Below are 25,207 nucleotides of genomic sequence, written 5' to 3'. Positions count from 1 at the left end.
CTTTGACACCAATAAAATCAGGTGTACTTCCCAGGGAAATGTGATGGATCAGAGAGACTCACAGAGACAAGCGAGGGGGCATTTTCATGCCTGCCGTACTCTGGGCTCTGTCAGTGTGATGTATATTCCAGCCCGTATAAATGGCAGCTGTGCGTTGCCATTAATAAATTCTGTCTACCCGTCCGCCTCCAGCCCATTGGTCTCTGTCAGCGAGGCGGGCGGCAGCCAGTCCACCTCCGTACCTCCATAACTCACAGCGGGCACCGTGCGGAGGACTCCGCAAATGGGTCAATTCATCGAAGGGACAATCTGGACGGATGTCAGCGACACTGAGTCATCCATCACCCTGTAAAGTGACGTAGAAGACAGGCTGCCCCTGGGTTTAACAGCACTGTGATGTCAGTAAGCCTTAGCTAAATTACACTAGGTGCCCAGTCCTATCAAAGATGGAGCCTAGCAATCAGGTATATGCTTTAATATTTAAGTGGACCTTTCAGTCATTTTACAAGTCTTCATAAATAAACTCCTGACATATCATATATACAGCAACAGTACCGGTTTTCAAACAAGCTCCATCCTCGATCTCCAGTCCAGTGACTCTGCCTAGGCTGCCAAGATGTTATCAATCTGCTGCAGGCAGGAAAGGCATTTGCTCAGTCTCCCCCCCCCCCCCCCATTGATCATACTACAACGTGATCAATGGGGGGAGGGGGAGACTGAGCAAATGCCTTTCCTGTCTGCCGCAGATTGATAACATCTTGGCAGCCTAGGCAGAGTCACTGGACTGGAGATCGAGGATGGAGCTTGTTTGAAAACTGATACTGTTGCCATATATATATGTCAGGAGTTTATTTATGAAGGCACAAGCAAGAGAGACTGCAGCATGGGCTGATCCTTGTCCGACTTTTGTGAACACAGCCAAAAAATGCGCAGGCACTCAGATTTTTTGGGTTGGCCCGGTTCACATATGTGCGATGCGGGAGCCAGCGTGATTCCAGTGCGGGTTCCTGCATCGCATTTCACCTGCCGGCGGTTCACACTGACATCTGCAAAACCGCTGCAGGTGTCAATGCAAAGGTAATGACACCCCCAGATCGGTTCGCAGATCGCAGTACGAACTGCCAAATGGTGCAGGAATCGGATCACACCCATGCAATCCGATTCCAGTGCAGACCAAAAAAAAGGGTCCTGCGCTATTTTGGTGCGAATGCGATGCAAATTCAGCTTTGCAATATGTATGGCTGAATTTGCATAGCACAGTCATCACATGTGATCTGTTCAGCAGTGCTATGCAAATCACATGCAATTTCTAACATCGCACAAGTGTGAACCCAGCCTGAGCAAATCTCAGTCTAAGAAGAACATGTTGACCCCGAAAATGACTGAACAAAGATGGCTTTGTCCTTCTGGAGAGAAGAGCAGATGAAGATATTGTCAGGGGGAGTTCTGTAATCTCTGTGAGAGGTAATAATTACCTGGAGAGGTTACACTTACACATTACTTAGCAGGCTGCACTTAACAGGAAACATTTACCTGTTGCTAAGTCTTCTGTAAAGAGAAAGTATAGATTTTTTTTAGTAATGTTCAATGTATTATTGCAGTCATTGCCAAAGTTGAAACAAAGAACAAAAAAGGTCAACACAGTACTTTATTAAAAAAAAAAAATTACACTCTTTTTAAAACCGCACCGCATTGAGAAGGCTGCCGGTTTACATATTATGCGATTCAAAACGTATCCGTTTCGCATATATGTGAACGAAGCCTTAGGGTTTACATGTGTTTAAAGTGGTATGTTAGATTTTGCTATTATAGAGAAGATCTACAACAAAAATGCTGATTTAGACTAAGTAATACCTTGAGAAATGTAACTATTGTCCTGAATTCTACCTGGAAAATGGTAGTGCACTCCTGAGTCTACTGCCCCATAATTGTACATCGGCTGCTCTGACTACTACTGTCACCAGATTTGGAGTGAGATTTGGCGATGTCACTACTTTGCTGATCACTGTTCTCTCTGCTGGAGAGGAAGCTGTACCTGAGGACCTGCAGTGCAAGGATCTCCCTGCTTCTTCCATTCCATTGATCTGTGCTTCCTCCACCTCTCCTGCTTCTTGATCACTATATCCACTACTACCATCAACTCATCAGTCGTCAAGGGAACAGCTCAGACACGAGGAAGCAAACTCCTGCTTCTACCAACATGGCTGCCTTGATTTACTAAAACTGGAAAGTGCAAAACCTGGTGCAGTTGTAAATGGTAGCCAATTGGCTTCTAACTTTAGATTTTTCAATTAAGCTTTGAAAATGAGACCTGGAAGATGATTGGTTTCTATGCAGAGCTGCACCGCTCCAGTTTTAGTAAATCTCCCCCACAGTGTGAAACTAGGCATGGTAAGTCAGTGACATGTTAAATTAGTTATGGAGGAAAGATCAGCTGCAGGGAGCCTGCTGGCAATACTATTGACTAGACTAGTCCTTTACTCTCTGCTTGCCTTTTCTGAGCAAAGCCCACCAGGTTGAGGTTCTGCTCTCATCCTGTATAGGGGTAGCCAACCTTACTCCTTACCTGGCAAGTTTCCAAGGACACCCAATAGAGTTTTTAAATGTTTGACTGAGACATTTAAAGTGATTGTAAGGGTTCATTTTTTTTAAAATAACAAACATGTCATACTTACCTCCACTGTGCAGGTCGTTTTGCACAGAGTGACCCCAAACCTGCTCTTCTGGGGTCCCCCAGCAGCTCTCGCGGCTCCTCCCCGCATCGTATAACCCCCTAGGAGAAGCTCTCTACTGGGGGGGGGGTTACCTTGCGGGCGCACTCCTGAGTCCAGCATTTGGTGTCCATAGCCACCAACTATATGACTCGGCCCCGCCCCCCCCCCCAGCGCCCGCGTCATTGGATTTGATTGACAGCAGCGGGAGCCAATGGCTGCGCTGCTATCAATCTATCCAATCAAGATCCGAGAACCCTGGGCAGAGAGACAGCGCGTCCCCGTCGGGTCAAGTTCCAGGGCTCAGGTAAGTAAAACGGGGTGCTGGTGGACCGGTCACTGCCAGGTGTTTTTTCACCTTAATGCATAGGATGCATTAAGGTGAAAAAACACGAAGGTTTACAACCCCTTTAACTGAGACACATTGGGGTTGATTTACTAAAGGCAAATCCACTGTGCACTACAAGTGCACTTGGAAGTGCAGTCGCTGTAGATCTGAGGGGAAGATCTAAAATGAGGGGAAGCTCTACGGATTTCTATTATCCAATCATGTACAAGCAAAAATGCTGTTTTCTATTTTCCTTGCTTGTCCCCCTCACATCTACAGCGACTGCACTTCCAAGTGCACAGTGGATTTGCCTTTAGTAAATAAACCTTTAGTAAACAGACTTGCAGTGCACAGTGGATTTGGTTTTAGTAAATAAACTCCCCAGTCCTTTGTTGGAAGCAGATCTTCTTCTGCACTACCAGTCCACAGAAGACCACCAGTATGACTTCATGCTCACAAGCTGTGGCACACTTGCCCCAAAACATGCCAACCAGAAACCCCACACATCACATGGAAAGCTGGTCACATATATCTTTAAAGGAAACAAGTCACCATGTTCAACCGGAACTATTACTCTGTGTACAAAGCATACTTGTCAACACTTCCAATGTTAAAGTAAACCGTTACATATGCCCAGTGAAGTGACAAGTCTCAGGAAATACATGGTTTTTCATGGTTTTTCACCTTAATGCATTTTATGCATTAAGGTGAAATATTTTCTGTGGTGCTGCAGCCCCCCTGAGCCCCCGTTTTACTTACCTGACCCCGATCTTTCACCGTCCGGGAACTAGCACACCAGCTCTACATGGTATCTCCTGTCCTGATTGGATAAATTGATAGCAGTGCAGCCATTGGCTCCCGCTGCTGTCAATCAAATCCAATGACGCGGAGCCGGGGCCGAGTCCTGCATTCTGTGTGAATGGACATAGATGCGGGACTCAGAAGCGCGCCCGCATGGGAGTCCATCAAGGAGAGCGCTTCTCCAACGTGGACACTTGAAGCGGGGAGGAGCCACCAGCGCCGCTGAGGGACCCCAGAAGAGGTAGATCAGGGCCACTCTGTTCAAAACGAACTGCACAGTGGAGGTAATTATGACATGTTTGTTTTTTTTTTTTTTTAAACAAGGGTTTACAACCCCTTTAAACACATCCTCCAACATAAGTTGTATTTGTTTATCTGCAGCCATCTCTTCTCTACAGGCTTCTAAATGACACAGCTCAAAGGCTCCAGCAGGAGGCAGGAATCTGATGTCACACACTGCACAGCATAGAGAGGAGAGCTCAGTGTAATATGAGATCTGAGTGGACAGAAATCACACTCTGTGATTGGGACTGAGGCAGGTGCACACTATAGAGACATATGCATTGTTCATTTTTCATGTCAGATTTTTACAACCACTTTTGGAAAATGCTTTGGACACTCCTCCAAAAAACACGGCACAATACACGCTAAGGTACTGTGATTAGCACTCTACCTGTTGGTCCAGCCAAACCGTAATGATGTGAATCGGTCCTATCAATATGACAATTGCCTGCCAGGCCTACATATACATGACAGGTCCACTTTACATGAGAATAAACTTTCTCTGTTATATAGAGAGGAGCCAAAGTTTGATGTTACATTACAGTCATAAAACAAAACTTTCTAAGTCTCCCAATTAGGAGGGGAAATGTGGGGCAGTCATTGTACTGTCTCGCTGTCACATTTAAACCAAGCCTAAAAATAACGTTGTAGCAAAATGATGGAATGTATTCTAAAATGAAGATCAGAGTTTTTCTGGCAAATCCAAGACATCGTTATCAAGTTTTGAGCGAGCGGGAAAGAGCAGGCAAAGCTCAGATGGTTCATTTAGCGAGTAGCGAATCATATTTTATCCAAGGCTCCTCAGGTGTTCTGTCTCTATGTGTAATAATGTCAGGCTGACAACCGTCGTATCAAACCGTAATCCTATTTCTGTCCTCCTGTAGGTCTAATATCTAAGGTTTAACATCCCTTCCGAATGTTTTTTTTTTTTTTTAATTTGTATTTTTTCATCAGAGAACTTAAAACTGAAGTTTAATCTGACTCTTTTTAAAGGAAAAAAATTGGTTTGCTAGAAAAATACTTAAAAGTCCCCTAAAATTATATTTTTAGCAGATGCCCTAGAAAATAAAATGGCGTTTTTTTAAAAAATTTTAATGTCACATTTTGAAAAAAAAATACACTTCAATGAATAAAAAAAAAAAAAAAAAACAATATATAACTACATTTTTTTCCAAAATATGAAAGATTATGTTACGCCGAGTAAATAGATGCATAACATGTTGTGCTTTACAATTGCATTTTCTTGTGGAATGGCGCCAAACTATGGTACTTAAAAAATCTCAATAGCCGATGCTTGAAACATTTTTACAGATTACCGGTTTACAGTTACAGAGGAGGCCTCATGCTAGAATTATTGCTCTTGCTTTGACGTTTGCAGCGATACCTCACATGTGTGATGCGAACACCATTTACGTATGTGGGCGTGGCCTATTTATGCATTGACCACTGCACGCGAGCATGAGACGGAGGTGCATTACATTTTTTTATTATTATTATTTATTTTATAACTTTTTTTTATTTTTACACAGTTCCTTTAAAAAAACCATTTTTATCACATTTATTGCTGTGTCAAAAAATATAAACATCCCTTGTGACAACAATAAAGCGTGACAGGTCCTCTAAGACCCCACAACCCTTCTTAACAATGGAAAGCATAAGATAAAAAAAAACAAAACATTGATCTAATGATTTAAACAAAGAAAATGGCCTTGTTTACATCGGCCGTGAACCAGAAGTGACGTCATAACTTCGTTCCAGTCCTCCTAGGCCATAGAGATGAGCAGAGGCTATCTTTCTTCTGTTCATCTCTGTGGCCAGCCGCCGCCAGTGCTGGATCAGTTCTCGGGCTTCCTGATCAGCCAGGTAAGCCTGAGAACCACCAAAAAGCCGTGGGAGGGTGCGACCCCTCCTGCCACTTCTAAAAGTGATCCAGAGGCTAATCAGCTGCTTGGATCACTTATTGCATCTGGCTGCAGCCATAACCCTGGTATTAAATATCAGTCATGATGTGTTTTCCAGTTATGTTTTCATTACATAGCTTATTTTAGATCCATTGATGTCATCACTGTTCTTCTCTCTGCAATGTAGACAGATTATGGATGGTGGGAGGGGCCAGCAGGGTGCAGTTTATAGCTAAACCACTTGCCTACCAGGCACTTACACCCCCTTCCTGCCCAAGCCATTTTTCAGCTTTCAGCACTGTCGCACTGTGAATGACAATTGCGCGGTCATGCCACACTGTACCCAGGTGACATTTTTATCATTTACTTCACACAAATAGAGCTTTCTTTTGGTGGTATTCAATCACTGCTGAGGTTTTTATTATTTACTAAAAAAAAAAAGACCAAAAAATTTGAAAAATAATTTTTTTTTACTTAGTTTCTGTCAGTAAATTTTGTAATTAAGTAATTTTTCTTCTTCACTGATGTGCGCTGATGAGGCGGCAGTGATGGGCACTGATAGGCTGAACTGGTGGGCATTGATGAGGTGGCACTTATGGGCACTGATTAGGTGGCACTGATGAGGAGGCACTAATATGCCGCACTTATGGGCACTGATAGGTGGCACTGATGGGCACTAATAAGTGGCACTGATAGGCGGGTCTGGTGGGCACTAATAGGTGGCATGGATAGGCGGTACTGATGGGCACTGGTGGGCATGATGGGTGGCACTGATAGGCGACACTGATGGGCATTGATGGACAGCAGTGATGGGCAGCACTGATAGGCGGGACTGATAGCCAGCATGGACTGGCATCACTAATGGGCACTGATTGGTGGAACTTGTGGGCAGTGGTGGCAATCATCGCTGGCACTGATTTGTGGCACTGGTGGCGCTATTGTAATCAGGGCACTGATGATCAGTGCCTTAATTACATGTGTAGATGTCTCCTGTGAGGAGATGCCGCTGATCGGCTCTCCTCTCCACACACTCTGTCAGTGTGAGGTGAGGAGCGCCGATTACCAGCATCTCCGAGTTTACATGTGACCAGCTGTGATTGGACACAGCCAATCACATGGTTAAAGACCTGCGGACGTGGCTCTTTAAAGAGATCGGGGTTGCGCCGTGTCCTAGCAACATGGCACGGCCACATCTGCGCAAGAGTGACCGTTCTGGGACGCCGTCATATGATGGCGTCCCTGAACAAGAGCCGAACCGTCGTCATTTGGCGGTGGGCGGGCGGCAACTAGTTAATAAATACACCACTTCTCTGTGTGTCAGCACCTCTCATGAGAGCCATGATGTAAGCAGTGGGCTGGATCTTAGGAGGAGCTATGCAAATATCAAAATGCCTTTATGGGATGATTTCATTTTGGAGAAGTGGCCATTCCATACCTCCCAACTTTTTGAGATGGGAATGAGGGACACCTATTAGCAAAAGTATGCAGGCATAGGACACACCCCCTGCCACGCCTCCTTAAAGGAGCATTATTTGGGGAAAAAAAAGGTTTGGCTAAACCCACAAGTGCTTTATTATCACTTCTTTTCCTTTATATTGGCTTTTGAAATGTACAAATGCAGCAATTTAGAAATTGGATAAAAGGTTTAGCACTGGGAAACATTTTTTGAAAGATAAAAGTGCATTTTATATACAACTATATAGATCAGACCAAAATGAGGGACAAATGAGGAGAAAAGAGAGACAGAGGGACTTTGTTCTGAATCAGGGACAGTCCCTCGAAATCAGGGACAGTTGGGGGCTATGCCATTCCAAGGCAGGCTGTATTTGTATGCAGATCACCCTAGGCAATGCCCGCATGCCAAGCAGAGCCTCATTGATTGAGAAAAAGGAAAAGGGTAGGATAGGGACAATGAGGCTGCACCTACTGCAGTCCTTATAAGTAGGGGATGGGGGGAGTCCATAGATGATGGCATGCCTACGACCCCATTTTACCTAAGGCGGAACTTTACTCATAACAATTTGATAAAAAATAGTGTTATTTAGCAAGGAACATACATTCCTCATTATTAATAATGCTACCAAAATTAGTGCATGCTGTAAATTGCCTCCAGCATTGCTCTTGTACCTTCATGCTGGAGGTAGGCCATTTTGCTGAAGCCCATAGTCCCTGAGCAGCAGTAAATTTATAGACTGTCAGCAGATTGGCCTCTAGTGCCTCTGACTTTTGGCACAGTGCCAAAAAATAAAGCAACTGAGCAAGTGCAAAGCAGGGTGAGACAGTGTATTACTGGAATTTAAACAGTATAGGCACTTTATTATTTTAATGTTTTACTTAACTATACCTGCAAAAGAGGCCAGCCTGAAGTGATCTAGCAGGACAGAATTTTCTGACTAAAAGCCGAATTCCAGGTAAAAAAAAAAACTAAATGCACTGATTATAAACATATAATGGAGGTGTTTGAACTGCCAAAGGATTTGTGCTTCTGTCCATCCAGTTGTGAAATTTACACAGCTCTGCCACACAGCACAGCCCTAACTGACAGGGCATGAGACCTGATTTTTCATCTACAAGTCTTGTCCCTCCCACATCCTGTGAGTGGACAATGAAAAGAAGAAACAGCAAACTGATGAGCTAATTGCTCTGTCACTCTTCTCTCTCCTCCTATTGATATGCACCTTGCACTGCAACACACTTCACTGGCCTCTTGTGTAGCTCCTCCCCCTCCCAGTCTGAGATTTGCTGTACAAGGACAGTAAGCAGTGCCGGGACAAGGTCATCTAGAGCCCAGGGTGAATATATCAAACTGCGACCCCCCCCCCCAAGATATATGAGCATTATGTGTCACCAAAAATCCCCCCACAAAAACACTGAGCACTTATCTGCATACTTACCCCTAAACATAAATCCCCCTCCTCCCAGTACAAATCCAACCCTCTGTTGAAATCCCTCCTCTCAGCACAAATCTTTGCCCCCTCATCCACCAAATCCTCTGCAAAAAAAATTCACCCCTCTGAGCACAAATCCTTTACCCCTAAAATTTCCCTTCCAAGTACACATCTCCCCCCCCCCACTTCAAATCCCCCCTCCCAGCACAAATCTTCTTCCCCCTATCCCTCTCCCAACACAATTCCCCCTAAATCACCACTCTCGGCACACTCCCTCCCCCCCAAAAAAATTTTCTTCTCCTAGAACAATACTTACCCTCTTCCGCCCCCCCAAATCCCCCTTCCAACACAAATGCCCCCCCAATCGCCTTGTGGCGCCCCCCTCTCCACACCTCACATGATACCATAGTGCCCAGGCCACCCCTTGCCCTGGCCCTGACTGCAAGAGGCTGATACCAAGGTCATATTCAGGTACTGACACTGTATATTAAATATATACACTATATTACCAAAAGTATTGGGACGCCTGCCTTTACACGCACATTAAATTTAATAGCATCCCAGTCTTAGTCCGTAGTGTTCAATATTGAGTTGACCCACCCTTTTCAGCTACAACAGCTTCAACTCTTCTGGGAAGGCTGTGTGTCTATGGGAATGTTTGACCATTCTTCCAGAAGCGCATTTGTGAGGTCAGGCACTGATGTTGGACAAGAAGGCCTGGCTTGCTCATCCATGTCTTTATGGACCTTGCTTTATGCACTGGTGTGCAATCATGTTGGAATAGGAAGGGGCCATCCCCAAACTGTTCCCACAAAGTTGGGAGCATGGAATTGTCCAAAATATCTTGGTATGCTGACGCCTTAAGAGTTCCCTTCACTGGAACTAAGGGGCCAAGCCCAACCCCTGAAAAACAACCCCACACCATAATCCCCCCTCTACCAAATGATTTGGACCAGTGCACAAAGCAAGGTCCATAAAGATATGGATGAGCGAGTTTGGGGTGGAGGAACTTGACTGGCCTGCAGAGTCCTGACTTCAACCTGATAGAACACCTTTGGGATGAATTAGAGCGGAGACTCCAAGCCAGATCTTCACATCCAACATCAGTACCTGACCTCACAAATGCGCTTCTGTAAGAATGGTCAGACCTTCCCATAGACACACTCCTAAACCTTGTGGAGCCTTCCCAGAAGAGTTGAAGCTGTTATACCTGCAAAGGGTGGGCCAACTCAATATTGAACCCTACGGACTAAGACTGGGATACCATTAAAGTTCATGTGTGTGTGTAAAGGCAGGCGTCCCAATACTTTTGGTTATATAGGGTGTATGTAATGATGTTTTAATGAATACAAAGCTGCGTTATTTGTGACTTCTATATCTGGCTGGTGTTCATTTTAATCCGTCTTTGTATCTATGAATGCTGAAATCCATTCAGAGCTAATGCCTGCTCTTTCTGCCTTACCATTATCTACTCGGATACAGAATTACTTCTATATGCAAGCATTGTACCGCCGTGAACAATTCGAACATTTTTTTCACTTTGTAAATTCAATAGCTGCGTTGGCTTTGCTGAGCTCTGAGCAGGAAAGGCGCACAGCCGACAGTTATTGCCGAGGATAATTCAGTAAAGTGATTTTGGCATATGGGTAGAGAAGGCGCATCACCTTTTGCTTCGACCGCTTATGAGTCGCCTTTGCCTGTGCAGAGAGCTGCTGCATTAAGCTCTTGTCTGTCCTTCTATAATCACTTAAATCCTCTTTCATCCTCATTTACACACACACACACACACACACACACACACACACACACACACGGTATTACAGCAATGATGGAGCACGGAGGCAACACTGCAGCACAAGAACAACAAAATGTTCCTGTCTTCTGCTCTCCTATAAATAACGCTAGAAAATCCAGATTATTTTTTTTTTGTGTGTGTCTCAATGGGGAATACTGCAGACCAGATTTGCCAATTCAAGTGTTGACATACAGAAGGGCTCCTGTCTGAATAATTTATTTCCAAGGCTTTCACTACAGCACAGCAGTACATATTTGCGTTCATGTAAGTCCCTGCAGCTAAAGGAGCTTGCAATCTAATGATACTACAACAGTCTTATGCACCCTAAATTAACTCCAGTTGTCCCTCTCTGGACTCATATCCTTTTGTCCCTCTTTGACACACCTTTGCCCCTGTTTGGATGTCACTGGGTTCCAAATTCAGTCTTGCTCCTACGGGTTTGCCTTAAATTATATGTCTTAGGATACAGTAGGCAGCTTGCATCTACTGAAGGTTTATTCTATAAAAGCAAGACCTGGAGCGAAGGAAAAAATGAAAAAGAAAAAAAAAAAATAGCACAGTGCAGACATGACCAGGTGAAGAGGGGTGACAAGTTAGAGAAGGGTTAATAGGTAGAGTTTTTTTTGCAGTAGAATAGGGGGGCTTACCTGATTGGAGGTAGTGGTGGCTGGGTTTGGACAGCTTGGTGTGGTAGTGGTGAGGTTTGGACAGCTTTAGAAGGGGTGGTTTCAATCCTGGCATCCAGTGGGAGATCGGCAGATGCAGGAAGCTTCCCACCCACCCTCCCTGATTTTGTCTAATTTTCATTGCTGTGATATGCTGTCATACTGGATGTCATGACAGCTGGGCAATTTTGTTGGTCTTTGCTGGTGGGTGAAAAAAATTAGGATAAGTGAATGGTTCGGGACCCATCGGTGGTATGTGTCCCTCTGATACATTCCAGTTAATGACAGTTTAACTTGAATATGAAAATGGTTGCACTGCGGGTAGTGTGTTGTTTCTGAACCCGTGTGTTGTGTCCGGAGGCCTATTATGATAAAGGTCCTGCAGTGTATAATGGAAAATATTTTTGGGGTGCCTCAAAGACCAACAGGCTTAGCAACTGATCTGTTTCTGTTTCAAGGAATGTTTTACTCCTTTATGTTAACTTAAGTTTAAAATTGTTAATAAAAGGCTGCTATGGCCATTTTCACTCTATTCGCTGTGTGTTCTCCGTTATTGGGATAGGTAAAGTGAAGTGGTTGAGGGTTATCTGAGTATGGCCTTTCAGCTAGTAAGTAAGGTTGGGGACATCTGTTCTACACTGGTCAAGTAGTTTGTGATGTTCCATTCATGTAGCCAACACTGAGACGCTAGTGAGGTCTGATGAAGCAAGGGGGAACTGTTTCGAACACAGTGCCACCTTCACTTTCCCTTGGAATTCGCAAGTCAGTCACAAAAATTATCAGATTTAAATCTCTAAGTAGAGAGATTTAAATCTCGTTAATAGCCCTGTCATATAATGTTTAGGACTTTGTTTTTTAACCAGGGTGCCATTTGGGTTCCCCTGTGGTGCCCTGAGCAGAAGACACACCTGGATCAGAGATGGATAAGAGGACTCGATGATGGTAGGGACCCTGATGTGATAGGGTGCCGTAACTGAAAAAAGGTTGAAAATGCAAGTCTAGGTCAGGGAATGATTTTTTTTTCAACACTCACCTACAGCTAAATAGAGTTTCTCACAATCTCCATAACTCATACTGTAATGGAGTTACATAAATGTATAAGATACCAATCAGACACCAAACACTCATAATTTACAGGGTCCACAAGACTATTAAGACACATTGAACCTCCCAAGATCATAATTAATATTATCTATATCATATTTGGTGTCTAACAAATTGTAATTTCATTCTGATAAATAATAAGTTGGTTGTTGGATTGTTAAATCTTGTCCAGCAGTGGTTCAACCTTTGCCTGAATATTTGTGCCTCAAAAAGTGTTCCTCTTTCCTATTTTAGAAAGTTGCAAAGTAGGAGCCAGTTCTTAAAGTGGATATAAATGAAATTCTAGAGGTTTATGTTACTTCGATGTTTTGCAGCTGAGTGCTAAAGGTACTGCATTTCAAAAATTGGCAGATCAATCTGGTCTTTTATTTTCTACAATGTTTCAGGCACAAAGAGCAACAATAAATTTAATGTCTATGTGCTCCTGACTGACAAAGGCAATAGGCCCCATTAATATATATTTTTTTTTTTTTTCATAGAAAGTTTTTTTTTGCAGTATTTCCAGAAAGACTGGCAATATGTTAACATTTACATAAAAAGGGGTATATTGTTAAAAAAAAAAAATTGTCACGCTATCTATCCTGTGATACCACATTTATTTTTGTTTGGTGCAAATGGTGGCAAAAACAAATCTTATTAGGCTATTTTATCTCCAGGACAAATGTTTTTCACTCAAACAGTATAGAGTAAATCAGAAAAATATCACACTATGGCCACTAGATTGAGTTGACAATCATAGTAAACGAATATTTTTCCCCTATGATCATCAGCTCCATCTAGCGGTGATAATGCTATATTTTCCTGCTTCACTCTATTCTGTATAAGTGAAAAACATCCAACCTGGAGAGAAAATAGCTTAATAACATTAAATTTTGTCCCCATTTGCCCAGAGCAAACTGCATAGCCACCAGGATTTACATGATTGTGTCATCTCTCAACCAGTATCTCAGTCCAGGAAGTATAATGGTGACCCTTGATGCCTGAACAAAGATGGCTCCGTCATTCTGTAGGAAAAGCATATGAAGGCATTGTCGGGAGGAGTACTGTGATCTCTGTGAAAGGTAAAAAATTCTTAGAAGAGTTAGAGCTCATGCACACAGAACGTTTTTACAGCTGCTATTAGGGGCGTTTGACATTTTTTTTAACTGCATCTAAAAGCCCTTCCATGTTAGCCTATGTGTCCATGCACACATAAACTGTCGGAGGCCTTTGGAGGCATAAGCGTTTAGGGGCAGTAGAAAAAATTGACAGCCTGTGCTTTCAGGAGCAGCAAAAATGAGCTGTAAAAGTGAAAAACACCAAAAAATGCGTCTAAACGCGTCTAAACGTGTCACGCTTGACGTTTTTAAATTCTAGGGAGTGTTTTTAATGAAAAACACCAACACCAAAAAACAACCGGAAAACGTGGGAAAATGCGCAAAAACGCTAATGTAAAAACGCAGCTTAATGAGAAAAAAACACCCATTTTTAGCACTGCTGTAGCGCTGGCATTTTTAAAACGTCCTATGTGCGTAATCCCTAACATTTACTACTTACTAAGCATGCATTGACTTAACATGAAAAATTATATCTGATGATAGGTCCACTTTATTAGGTTAAAAGGGGTACACGTTATACCCTTGAAAAGGAGGTGGAAGATATTGGGGTAGGTTTCACCAGGGACTGCGCTTCCCTCTATGATGTCATTGAATCTGTCCCTATGGCTCTGTGTGTGGGCTCTGTTTAGTATATTTTGCTAATATAGTAAAGTGCAATAAATATTCCTCGATTCCAGAGAGCCTGTGTGTGGGAAACATGAATATTCTGTCAGTGTGAGCCTTTGCTCGTCACCCACATTGCCACTTCCTGTGCAATTAACCGCCATGCAAAGGCTTTCGGTGTATCAGAGAGACATCTCTGAGATTTTCCAGCATTTTTTCTCCTGAATACAGCTTTATGTACAGCAGAAGAAACGTATAATTAGTGAAAAATAATAATCATTTGAATCAGATCTGGATGTATGTACCAGATGCATCCTGACATAGAAAGAAGTGTGAATGATCGGCTGTGTAGTGTTTCTGGGAAATGCAGAGAGAATAGGCACTTCACCGCAGAGATCTCCTCCAGGCACTTGTGAGCAGTGGTGGAGCCTCTTGTAGATTGTGCCGATTACAGGCTCTGGGAAACCGCTGATTTGTATGCAATAAGTAAAATCTTCCTCCAAGTAAGTGGAAAAATGACCTCTCACTACAACAAGTGGGGATTAGCAAGAGAGAGGCCATAGTGTATGGTCATGTGACCAGATTTTATAAGGAACAGTCAGTCTTAACGCTAATCCATCCATGCAATCTCTCGTTCCACAGTATATCTTCGCTCGTTCTTTGGTTTATCTGTCGAAATATTACTTACTTACTTACATTACACTCTTATTCATCCATATGTAAACAGAAATCTTTCTCCCTTCCTCCCTCCCTCCCCTCCTTCATTCTTTCTTTCATTACTTCCCTCCTTTATTCTTTTCTTTTTCGTCCTTCTATTTTTGCTTTCTTTTCTATTCATATCCTACTTTATATATTTCCTTCTTAGGTCTATCCGCCTGGCGGCACGTCTTACAGTTTCCTGTCCTTCCTTCCTTTCTTCTTTCCTCCCTCCTTTTCTCCCTTCCTTTCCTCCTTCTGTCCTTTCTTCCTTCCATTGATATTTTTCTTTTCTCTCTTTCCTATTCATATCCTTTCCTTTATCCTTATGTCTTTTTTCTTTCTTTCTTTCTTTCTTTCTTTCTTTCTTTCTTTCTTTCTTTCTTTCTTTCTTTCTTTCTTTCTTTCTTTCTTTCTTTCTTTCTTTCTTTCTTTCCTTCTTTTTCACTTTGTTTTTTTGTTTGTTTGTTTCTTTTTCTTTCTTTCCTTGTATCCATCCCTTCTCTCATTCTCTCATCCTTATTTCATTTTTCCATTCCATGCCTTTTTTCTTCCTTGTCTATTGATCTCCTTCCTTCTTTCCTTTCTTCTTAGTTCTATCCAATATTTGTTCTCAGTCACTAATCTTACTAATATCATTCCTCCCTGCCTTTCTCCCTTCCTTCCCTCCTTCTGTCCTTTTTTCATTGCCTCTATTTTCTTATTTTCTCTCTTTCCTATTCATATCCATTCCTCCCTTCTTATGTCTTTCTTTCTCTCTCTCTCCCTCTCCCTCTCTCTCTCTCTCTCTCTCTCTTTCTCTTTCTCTTTCTTCCTCCCCCTCTCCCCCCCCCCCCTCTCTCTCTCTCTCTCTCTCTCTCTCTCTCTCTCTCTCCCTCTTTCTCTTTCTTTTTCTCTTTTTTTCCCTCTTTCTTTCTTTCTTTCTTTCTTTCTTTCTTTCTTTCTTTCTTTCTTTCTTTCTTTCTTTCTTTCTTTCTTTCTTTCTTTCGTCATCCTTATTTCATTTTTTAATCCCATGCCTTTTTCTTTCTTGTCTATCGAATCTCCTTCTTTCTATCCTTTTTTTTCCTTTCTTCCCTTCCTCCTGGAAACTTGACAGCTAGAAACCGACAGTGAAAAACGCCCATTTTACAGCTTTTATATACTGAGTTTATGCGAGTTTATGGTTCGCAGCATTATTTAAAGATAACCCCAGGAGACCCTCCAAAAATGCCCACAATGCAAGTAAATTATGAACTATTTCAGCCATTCTGTGAGAGAAGAAAAGGATTGTGCTTGTAGATGGCTGTCTTATATTTTGTGTTTTCATTATGGATCCCATCATAAGCATGTGTGAGGAAATGCTCCTGATGTTGCTGAGGCTCCGAAGATGTAGAAAATTGCATGAGAAGACCAGAGTTCCTGACTACTAGACTCAACCATTGATACAGGTGCCAGCATGTGGTAAAATTTGTGTTTTTTTCAACATTTTTATATGTTCAAAAATGATCAGAAATGTTTTCCCCTATAAAAACGCTTATAAACGCATATTCGCATAAATGCGGTTACAAGCATTTAGCGTTTGAAATGCCAGTAAACTACTGTTCTGAATGCGATTTTTCTGCTTTCAAAAAAATGCCTGTAACCTCAACTGCCTCTAAAGTCCTATAAAATGACACATAAGATAACACAGAGGCGAGTTCAGGGGCTGCTGAAAAAAACGCCTAACTGCTCTTAAACTTTAGTTTAACCGCTGGAGTGTACATGAGGCCTATCTAATATTATTTCTCACTCACTAATATCTTTCCTCACTCCCTTTCCTTTTATCCTTCCTTCTTCCCTTCTTTCTTTCTCTTTTTTTCTCTCTCTTTCTTTCTCTCTTTCTTTCTTTCCGTCTCTCTCTCTCTCTTTCTCTCTTTCTTTCCGTCTCTCTCTTTCTTTCTTTCTTTCTTTCCTTTTTTTTCTTTTTTCCTCCTTTCTTTTCTTCCTTCTTAGATCTATCTAATATTTCAAACGGTTTCCTTTCCTTCCTTCTATTTCTCAATCCATTATTTTTTATTTCTCTTCTTTGTCTATTTATCTTCTCCTTTCTTCCTTCTTTCCTCCATTTTTTTCTCATTTTCCTTCTTCCCTCCTTCCCATTTCCCTATACACGCGCACACACTGGGTACAGTCCTCATTAAAAGGAGGTTTTCCTTTAGAACACTGGTATGCAATGCTGACCCTGCGTGTGATGGAAAATACAAGTACTATAGATATGGAAAGCATCCAGAGATGAAGCACTATCTCTAGTTTAGTGAGAATGTGCAGATGTGGAGAAGGCTTTATCTGCTGTCAGCTCCTACAGTGCTGCACAGTCTCTATATCATATAGCTCAGCACACAATGGCTGCCGGCACATGGCCTCCACCTGAAGAGGATTTCCCCTACAAGGAGAGATCTCTCTGTTCCCGTCCAGAATAAATGAACTGGGTTTTCTACATATAGTCAGCTAGGAGTCGCATAACGCATTGAGACAGGGCACTGATTGAAATCCTTATTTCATTTAAGGCGAAACCTTCCTACCTCAGTCGTTGTGTAAATTGGGAATCCTGGAGCGCGATTAAGCCCTGCAGAGCCAGAGAGAACAGTGCCAGCAATCCATTGAAAAACTTCCTGCAAAAGAATAGAGCATGCGTCAGTATTTAATGCACCACCGTCACATGAATAAACAAGCAATAAAACAAATAGAATACTGTATATTGCTTAATGAGACTTCGGGGGTTATTTACTAAAGGCAAATCCACTTTGCACTACAAGTGCAAACTACAAGTACAAAGTGCACTTGGAAGTGCAGTCGCTTTAAAGCTGAGGGGTAGATCTGAAATGGGGGGAAGCTCTGCTGAATTTATCATCCAATCATGTGCAAGCTAAAATGCTGTTTTTTGATTTCCTTGCATGTCCCCCTCAATTTCAAATTTTGCACTTGTAGTTTGCACTTGTAGTGCAAAGTGGATTTTCCTTTAGTAAATAATCCCTTCTGTCATTAGCCTAAAAAGAATTACAGTCAAAAACACAGCAAAATCATTTGAAATGCTTACTTGCAGTGTTTCTACTTTCTGTGAATTATGCACATCATAGCCTTCCCTTGCATTTCCTTGCACATCATAACCCTCTCCTCTTCTGGGAGTGTATAAATACTTGCTTGTGCTGGCCCAGCTCTTCTGCTCCTTCCTATATAACCTTTTATGTAGCAGTGTGGAGGAGTGATGAGGAACACTATGGAGAAGGGGTCTCAAACTGGCGGCCCTCCAGCTGTTACCAAACTCCAAGTCCTCTGCCTGTGGGAGTCATGCTTGTAACTGTCAGCCTTGCAATGCCTCATGGGACTTGGAGTTTCGCAACAGCTGGAGGGCCGCCAGTTTGAGACCCCTGTTATAGAGCGTCACTGAGTGATAGCTCTCAGTCTGCTGGGGATGCTGACATTTTTTCCAATATGGTGGCACCCAGCAGCAGTTTCAGGGCTTTTTATTGTCTACACGAGGGGGGCTTTTACAGGTGAATAGCATGCATAAAATATCTTTAATGCACATATAATCTTCATGTTCTAACTGTTATGCAGTTTTTGAAAAGAATAGTACTTGAGCTGTTGTGATGATGCACTAATGATTTCTTTAACTATACAAATTGTTGTATTTCTTTGCTTCAAATAAAGCTTTTGGAAAAAAAATGCACATATAATCTTATGGGAAGATTCTTGTTGAAATGAATGGTCTAGCGATGGGATCTCTTTAATTTTTATTATTATTAATATTATTATTTAAATGGCTTCTCAAATGTTTACAAGAATGTTAATTTATTTATGATCTGATGGACTGAAAAGTGTTGGGTGCTCGGAGGGACATCTGTACTGAGGGGATTCTCTGCTGGGGGAGAAGGGGTCTGTACTGGGTAGGGTTTGTAGTGTGGTGTGGGCTGGGAAGGGTGGTCTGTACTGGGGAGGACTGTACTGAGAAGGGTCTGGGAGGGGGTGGTCTAAACTGAAGGGGAGAGCCGGTAGGGGGAGACTGTGTTGGGAAGGGGGGCTTTTTAGGCTTTTGGAAAAAATTTGTACTGGGGGGATTGGGTCTCTTGGGGGGGGGGGTTGTGCTGTGGGGAAGATTTCTAATTGGGGGAGGGAGTGATTTTTGTGCGTGATGCGCATTTGACTCCTACACACTCTGCGAAACGCACTCCTAACCCCTGCAGTCTGTGCATAATGCACTCCTGACTGCTGCACCCTCTGTGTTACATACTCCTGACTAGGGATGAGCCGAACACCCCCCGGTTCGGTTCGCACCAGAACCCGCGAACGGACCGAAAGTTCGCACGAACGTTAGAACCCCATTGACGTCTATGGGACTCGAACGTTCGAAATCAAAAGTGCTCATTTTAAAGGCTAATTTGCATGGTATTGTCCTAAAAAGGGTTTGGGGACCCGGGTCCTACCCCAGGGGACATGTATCAATGCAAAAAAAACTTTTAAAAACGGCCGTTTTTTCGGGAGCAGTGATTTTAATGATGCTTAAAGTAAAAAAAAAAAAAAGTGAAATATTCCTTTAAATATCGTACCTGGGGGGTGTCTATAGTATGCCTGTAAAGTGACGCGTGTTTCCCATGTTTAGAACAGTCCCTGCACCAAATGTCATTTTTAAAGGAAAAAATCTCATTTAAAACTGCTTGCGGGTTTAATGTCATGTCGGGTCATGGCAATATGGATGAAAATCAGTGAGACAAACGGCATGGGTATCCCCCAGACCATTACCAGGCCCTTTGGGTCTTGTATGGATATTAAGGGGAACCCCGCACCCAAATTAAAATAAGGAAAGGTGTGGGGCCACCAGGCCCTATATACTCTGAACAGCAGTATACAGGCGGTGCAAACAAGACAGGGACTGTAGGTTTGTTGTTAAGTAGAATCTGTTTGTAATTTTGAACATTTTTAACGTGTTTAGCTCCAGCCAAAAAATCTTTTCTAAGCTTTTTGGAAAACATAGGGAAGGGTTATCACCCCTGTGACATTTGTTTTGCTGTCTTTCCTCCTCTTCAGAAGATTTCACCTCACTTTTTTGTCCCAATGAAAAATGTTTTTTGAAAATTTGGGTTTTTTTGTGGAACAAGGATTGGAAAGCATCAGTGGAAAGGAGAAATTGTTTTCCCATATTAACTCTTACAGGAAAGAATTTCCCTTCCTAGGGGTAGATTTCATCTCACTTCCTGTTGTCTCCTTCCGTTTGCAAGTAGGAGTCGTTTGTAAGTTAGATGTTTGAAAGTAGGGTCCTGCCCTATATACTCAGCAGAAATTTGGGCCTTAGGTGTTGCTGTGGCCACAACACTGTAAGCCCTCACAGGGCCCTGCTGTGAAATATTAGATCAAGAATTGTAATTACATGCCCCTGTTGAACACGAGCTGAAAAATTAGGCCTTAGGCACTGGTGCTGGTGCCACAACACTGCAACCCCTCACAGACACTCTAGTTGGAACGCAGGAACGAGCCCTGCTGCAAAGTATTGCTTCAAAAATTGTAATTACACGCCCCTGTTAGACAGGGGCAGAAAAATTGGGCCTTAGGCACTGGTGCTGGTGCCACAACACTGCAACCCCTCACAGACACTCTAGTTGGAACGCAGGAACGAGCCCTGCTGCAAAGTATTGCATCAAAAATTGTAATTACACGCCCCTGTTAGACAGGGGCAGAAAAATTGGGCCTTAGGCACTGGTGCTGGTGCCACAACACTGCAACCCCTCACAGACACTCTAGTTGGAACGCAGGAACGAGCCCTGCTGCAAAGTATTGCATCAAAAATTGTAATTACACGCCCCTGTTAGACAGGGGCAGAAAAATTGGGCCTTAGGCACTGGTGCTGGTGCCACAACACTGCAACCCCTCACAGACACTCTAGTTGGAACGCAGGAACGAGCCCTGCTGCAAAGTATTGCATCAAAAATTGTAATTACACGCCCCTGTTAGACAGGGGCAGAAAAATTGGGCCTTAGGCACTGGTGCTGGTGCCACAACACTGCAACCCCTCACAGACACTCTAGTTGGAATGCAGGAACGAGCCCTGCTGCAAAGTATTACATCAAAAATTGTAATTACACGCCCCTGTTAAACAGGGGCTGAAAAATTGTGCCTTAGGCACTGGTGGTGGCGCCCAGAACCAAAAATGTTCTTACAAGCTATCAGCGTGATGATTGAGGAGGAAGAGGATAATTACTCAGGGATAGTCACTCAGCATCAGCATAGGCAGTCTTTGAAGGGATCTGAGATTTCAAAAAAAATTATTCGGTTACATCAGCATCAGGTGCTTGGTAGCTGGTGGTGATCCAAGACTCATTCATTTTTATGAAGGTCAGCCGATCGACCGAGTCGGTGGACAGACGCACCCTGTGATCGGTTACCACGCCTCCAGCAGCACTGAATGTGCGTTCCGAAAGAACGCTGGATGCAGGACAGGCCAGTAGCTCAATTGCATACTGTGCAAGCTCTGGCCAGTGATCCATCCTCAAGACCCAGTAACCCAGAGGATTTTCGGTGGGAAAGGTGTCCAAGTCTGATCTTGCCCCTAGGTATTCCTGCACCATGTAAAACAGACGCTGGCGATGGTTGCTGGAACCGATCATACCTTGGGGCTGCGGACCAAAAAATTGTCTGAACGCATCGGTCAGACGGCCACCTTCTCCACCGCTCCTTCTTTGACTGACCGAAGCCTCAGCAACACGTTGTCCAGAAACAGGAGTTTGTAACCTCCCAGTCTCTGGGAACGCGTTGCACAGACCTTTCTGCAAGGCCTCCCGAAGATGTTTCATCCTCTGCTCCCTCTGCGATGGCAAGATAAGGTCCGCAACCTTACCCTTGTAACGTGGATCAAGGAGGGTTGCCAGCCAGTATTGGTCCTTCTCCTTGATACCACGAATACGAGGATCCTTACGCAGGCTTTGCAGGATCAGGGAGGCCATGCAGCGTAGGTTTGCTGAGGCATTCGGTCCGGAGTCCTCTGGGTCACTAAGAACGACATGGTCCGCAGCCACCTCCTCCCAGCCACGTACAAGTCCATGTGTTTCTTGGGACTGATCCCTTAAAGACTGCTGCTGATGCTGAGTGCCAGGCTCCACCTCCATACTGACACAATCTTACTCCTCCTCCTCTTCCTCCTCGTCCTCTTCCTGTGTGATCGGCGGGCACGCAGGAACACTGTCTGGATAAAGGGGGCCTTGAGAGCTAAGGAAGTCCTCCTCTTCCTGCCTCTGTTCTGCCTCAAGTGCCCTGTCCATTATTCCACGCAGCGTGTGCTCCAACAGGTGGACAAGGGGGACAGTGTCACTGATGCATGCACTGTCACTGCTCACCATCCTCGTGGCCTCCTCGAATGGTGACAGGACAGTGCATGCATCCCTGATCATGGCCCACTGGCGTGGGGAAAAAAAACCAAGCTCCCCTGACCCTGTCCTGGTGCCATAGTCGCACAGGTACTCATTGATGGCCCTCTGCTGCGTGTGCAGCCGCTGCAGCATGGCCAACGTTGAGTTCCACCTGGTGGGCATGTCACAGATTAGGCGGTTCTTGGGCAGGTTAAACTCCTTTTGGAGGTCCGTCAGCCGAGCACTGGCATTATATGACCGGCGGAAATGCACACAGACTTTCCTGGCCTGCCTCAGGACATCCTGTAAGCCCGGGTACCTGCCCAAGAACCGCTGCACCACCAAGTTAAGGACGTGAGCCAAACAGGGCACATGGGTCATTTGTCCCTGTCGGAGGGCAGAGAGGAGGTTGGTGCCATTGTCGCAAACCACCATTCCTGCCTTAAGTTGGCGTGGCGTCAACCACCTCTGAACCTGCCCCTGCAGAGCTGACAAAACCTCTGCCCCAGTGTGGCTCCTGTCCCCCAAGCACACCAGCTCAAGCACCGCATGGCATCTTTTGGCCTGCGTACTTGCGTAGCCCCTTGAACGCCTACGGAGCACCGCTGGTTCCGAGGAAGAGGCCATGGAGGAAGAAGAAGAGGAGGGGGTGGAGGAGAGAGGTGTGTCACAATCAGCATTTTGGAGGCGTGGTGGCGGAACAACCTCCAACACTACTGCACCTTGTCCTGCATCCTTCCCAGCTGCCAGCAGAGTCACCCAATGCGCCGTGAAACTTAGGTAACGTCCCTGTCCATGCCTGCTGGACCATGAGTCAGCGGTAATATGCACCTTACCGCTGACCGCCCTGTCCAGCGAGGCATGGACATTGCCTTCCACATGCCGGTAGAGAGCCGGAATCGCCTTCCGTGAGAAAAAGTGGCGTTTGGGTACCTGCCACTGAGGAACCGCACATTCCACAAACTCACGGAAGGGGGCAGAGTCTACCAACTGAAAAGGCAGCAGTTGAAGTGCTAGCAATTTTGCCAAGCTAGCATTCAACCGCTGGGCATGTGGATGGCTGGGAGCAAACTTCTTTCGGCGGTGCAGCAGCTGGGGCAGGGAAATTTGCCTGGTACAATCTGACGTCGGTGTACCAAAAGCAGATTGCCCACAAGTACTTGGCTGTGACACACCTAATTCTACACCTTCATTCCTCTCACTGCAGGTCTCAGAGAGGACTGAAGGTCTAGTGGGGTTGGAAATCTCAGCTGATGAGGAGCAAGGAGAGATCCTCTTTGTTCTTTGGTGTGGGTCTTTTAGATACGCTTGCCAACGAACTGCATGGCAGGTCAACATATGTCTGGTCAAGCATGTGGTACCCAAGCGGGAGATGTTTTGGCCACGCGAGATACGCTTGAGACATATGTTGCAAATAGCAGCGGTGCGATCTGATGCACTCGTCTCAAAAAAGGCCCACACCAAAGAACTTTTTGAATAACGCGCAGAGACTGCAGCGCCCTGCACATGTGGAGCTTTGGGGTGTGATGCAGTCAATGTGCTGCCCTTAGGCTGGCCCCTGGAGGGCATCCTGCCTCGTTGGTGATGTGCCGCCGCCTCCTCCTCCTCCTCCTCCTCCTCCTCCTCCTCCTCTCTCCTATCAGGCACCCACGTTGAGTCAGTGACCTCATCATCCCCTCCCTCCTCATCACTGGAGCAAACCTGGCAGTATGCTGCAGCAGGGGGAGCATGACTGCCAGATTACTGTCCTTCTTGGGCACCCCCTCTGTCCGTGCTCATGTTACTGCCTTCATCGAGCTCAGTATCGTCATCAGAGCCTTCCAAACGCTGGGCATCCTCCTGGAGCATGTACCCAACACTGTGGTCAAACAGTTCGAGGGAATCCTCATGAGGACATGGTGGAGCTAGGGAAGGAGTCACTGATGACATTGAGCTGAGGGAAGAGGCCGCTGCTTTGCCAGACAAAGCACCCTGGGCATGGGTGAGAGAGGATGAGGAGGATGAGGACGGCTTGGTCATCCACTCGACCAAGTCTTCCGCATGTTGCGGCTCAACACGGCCAGCTGCCGAAAAAAAGGCCAAGCGTGTCCCATGGCCACGTGCTGATGAGGATGCACCGTCTCCACGACCAGCACTAGACACAGAGCCTGCTTGCCCTCTCTTATTGGCTTGTGACTGTCTGCCTCTCCTTCTTGGCCTTCCAGACATACTAATGGCCTGTAGCTGCACTAAGCTGGGATAGAACACCTGTAATTTTCTTCAAGTAGCTTTATATACTGTAACCAGACAAGCCTGCCTGTCAGTAGGAAGATAACAGGAACGGATCTAGCTGAACACTGTGAGCAGGACGCACTGTACTAAATGTAAATAGTCTAGCTGCCTGACCGTGGTACTAATAGGATCAAATAGAACACCTGTAATTTTCTTCAGGTAGCTTTATATACTGTAACCAGACAAGCCTGCCTGTCAGTAGGAAGATAACAGGAACGGATCTAGCTGTACACTGTGAGCAGGACGCACTGTACTAAATGTAAATAGTCTAGCTGCCTGACCGTGGTACTAATAGGATCAAATAGAACACCTGTAATTTTCTTCCGGTAGCTTTATATACTGTAACCAGACAAGCCTGCCTGTCAGTAGGAAGATAACAGGAACGGATCTAGCTGAACACTGTGAGCAGGACGCACTGTACTAAATGTAAATAGTCTAGCTGCCTGACCGTGGTACTAATAGGATCAAATAGAACACCTGTAATTTTCTTCAGGTAGCTTTATATACTGTAACCAGACAAGCCTGCCTGTCAGTAGGAAGATAACAGGAACAGATCTAGCTGAACACTGTGAGCAGGACGCACTGTACTAAATGTAAATAGTCTAGCTGCCTGACCGTGGTACTAATAGGATCAAATAGAACACCTGTAATTTTCTTCAGGTAGCTTTATATACTGTAACCAGACAAGCCTGCCGGTCAGTAGGAAG

At 44.5% G+C, this 25,207-nt stretch overlaps 1 protein-coding gene across 1 annotated transcript in view; it reads right to left on the bottom strand.

The window, feature by feature from the left end:
- Positions 1-25,207, bottom strand: part of CHRM2 (cholinergic receptor muscarinic 2) — a 293,551-nt gene that overhangs the window by 132,218 nt on the left and 136,126 nt on the right. The window contains exon 2 of the mRNA XM_073621807.1: positions 17,415-17,504. The gene's annotated coding sequence lies outside the window, so the exon portion shown is untranslated. The remainder of the gene's footprint in view (positions 1-17,414; positions 17,505-25,207) is intronic.

Source organism: Aquarana catesbeiana, linkage group LG03 (genome assembly GCF_042186555.1).
Source record: "Aquarana catesbeiana isolate 2022-GZ linkage group LG03, ASM4218655v1, whole genome shotgun sequence".
NCBI lineage: Eukaryota > Metazoa > Chordata > Amphibia > Anura > Ranidae > Aquarana > Aquarana catesbeiana.
This window is presented reverse-complemented; position numbering and strand designations above follow the sequence as displayed.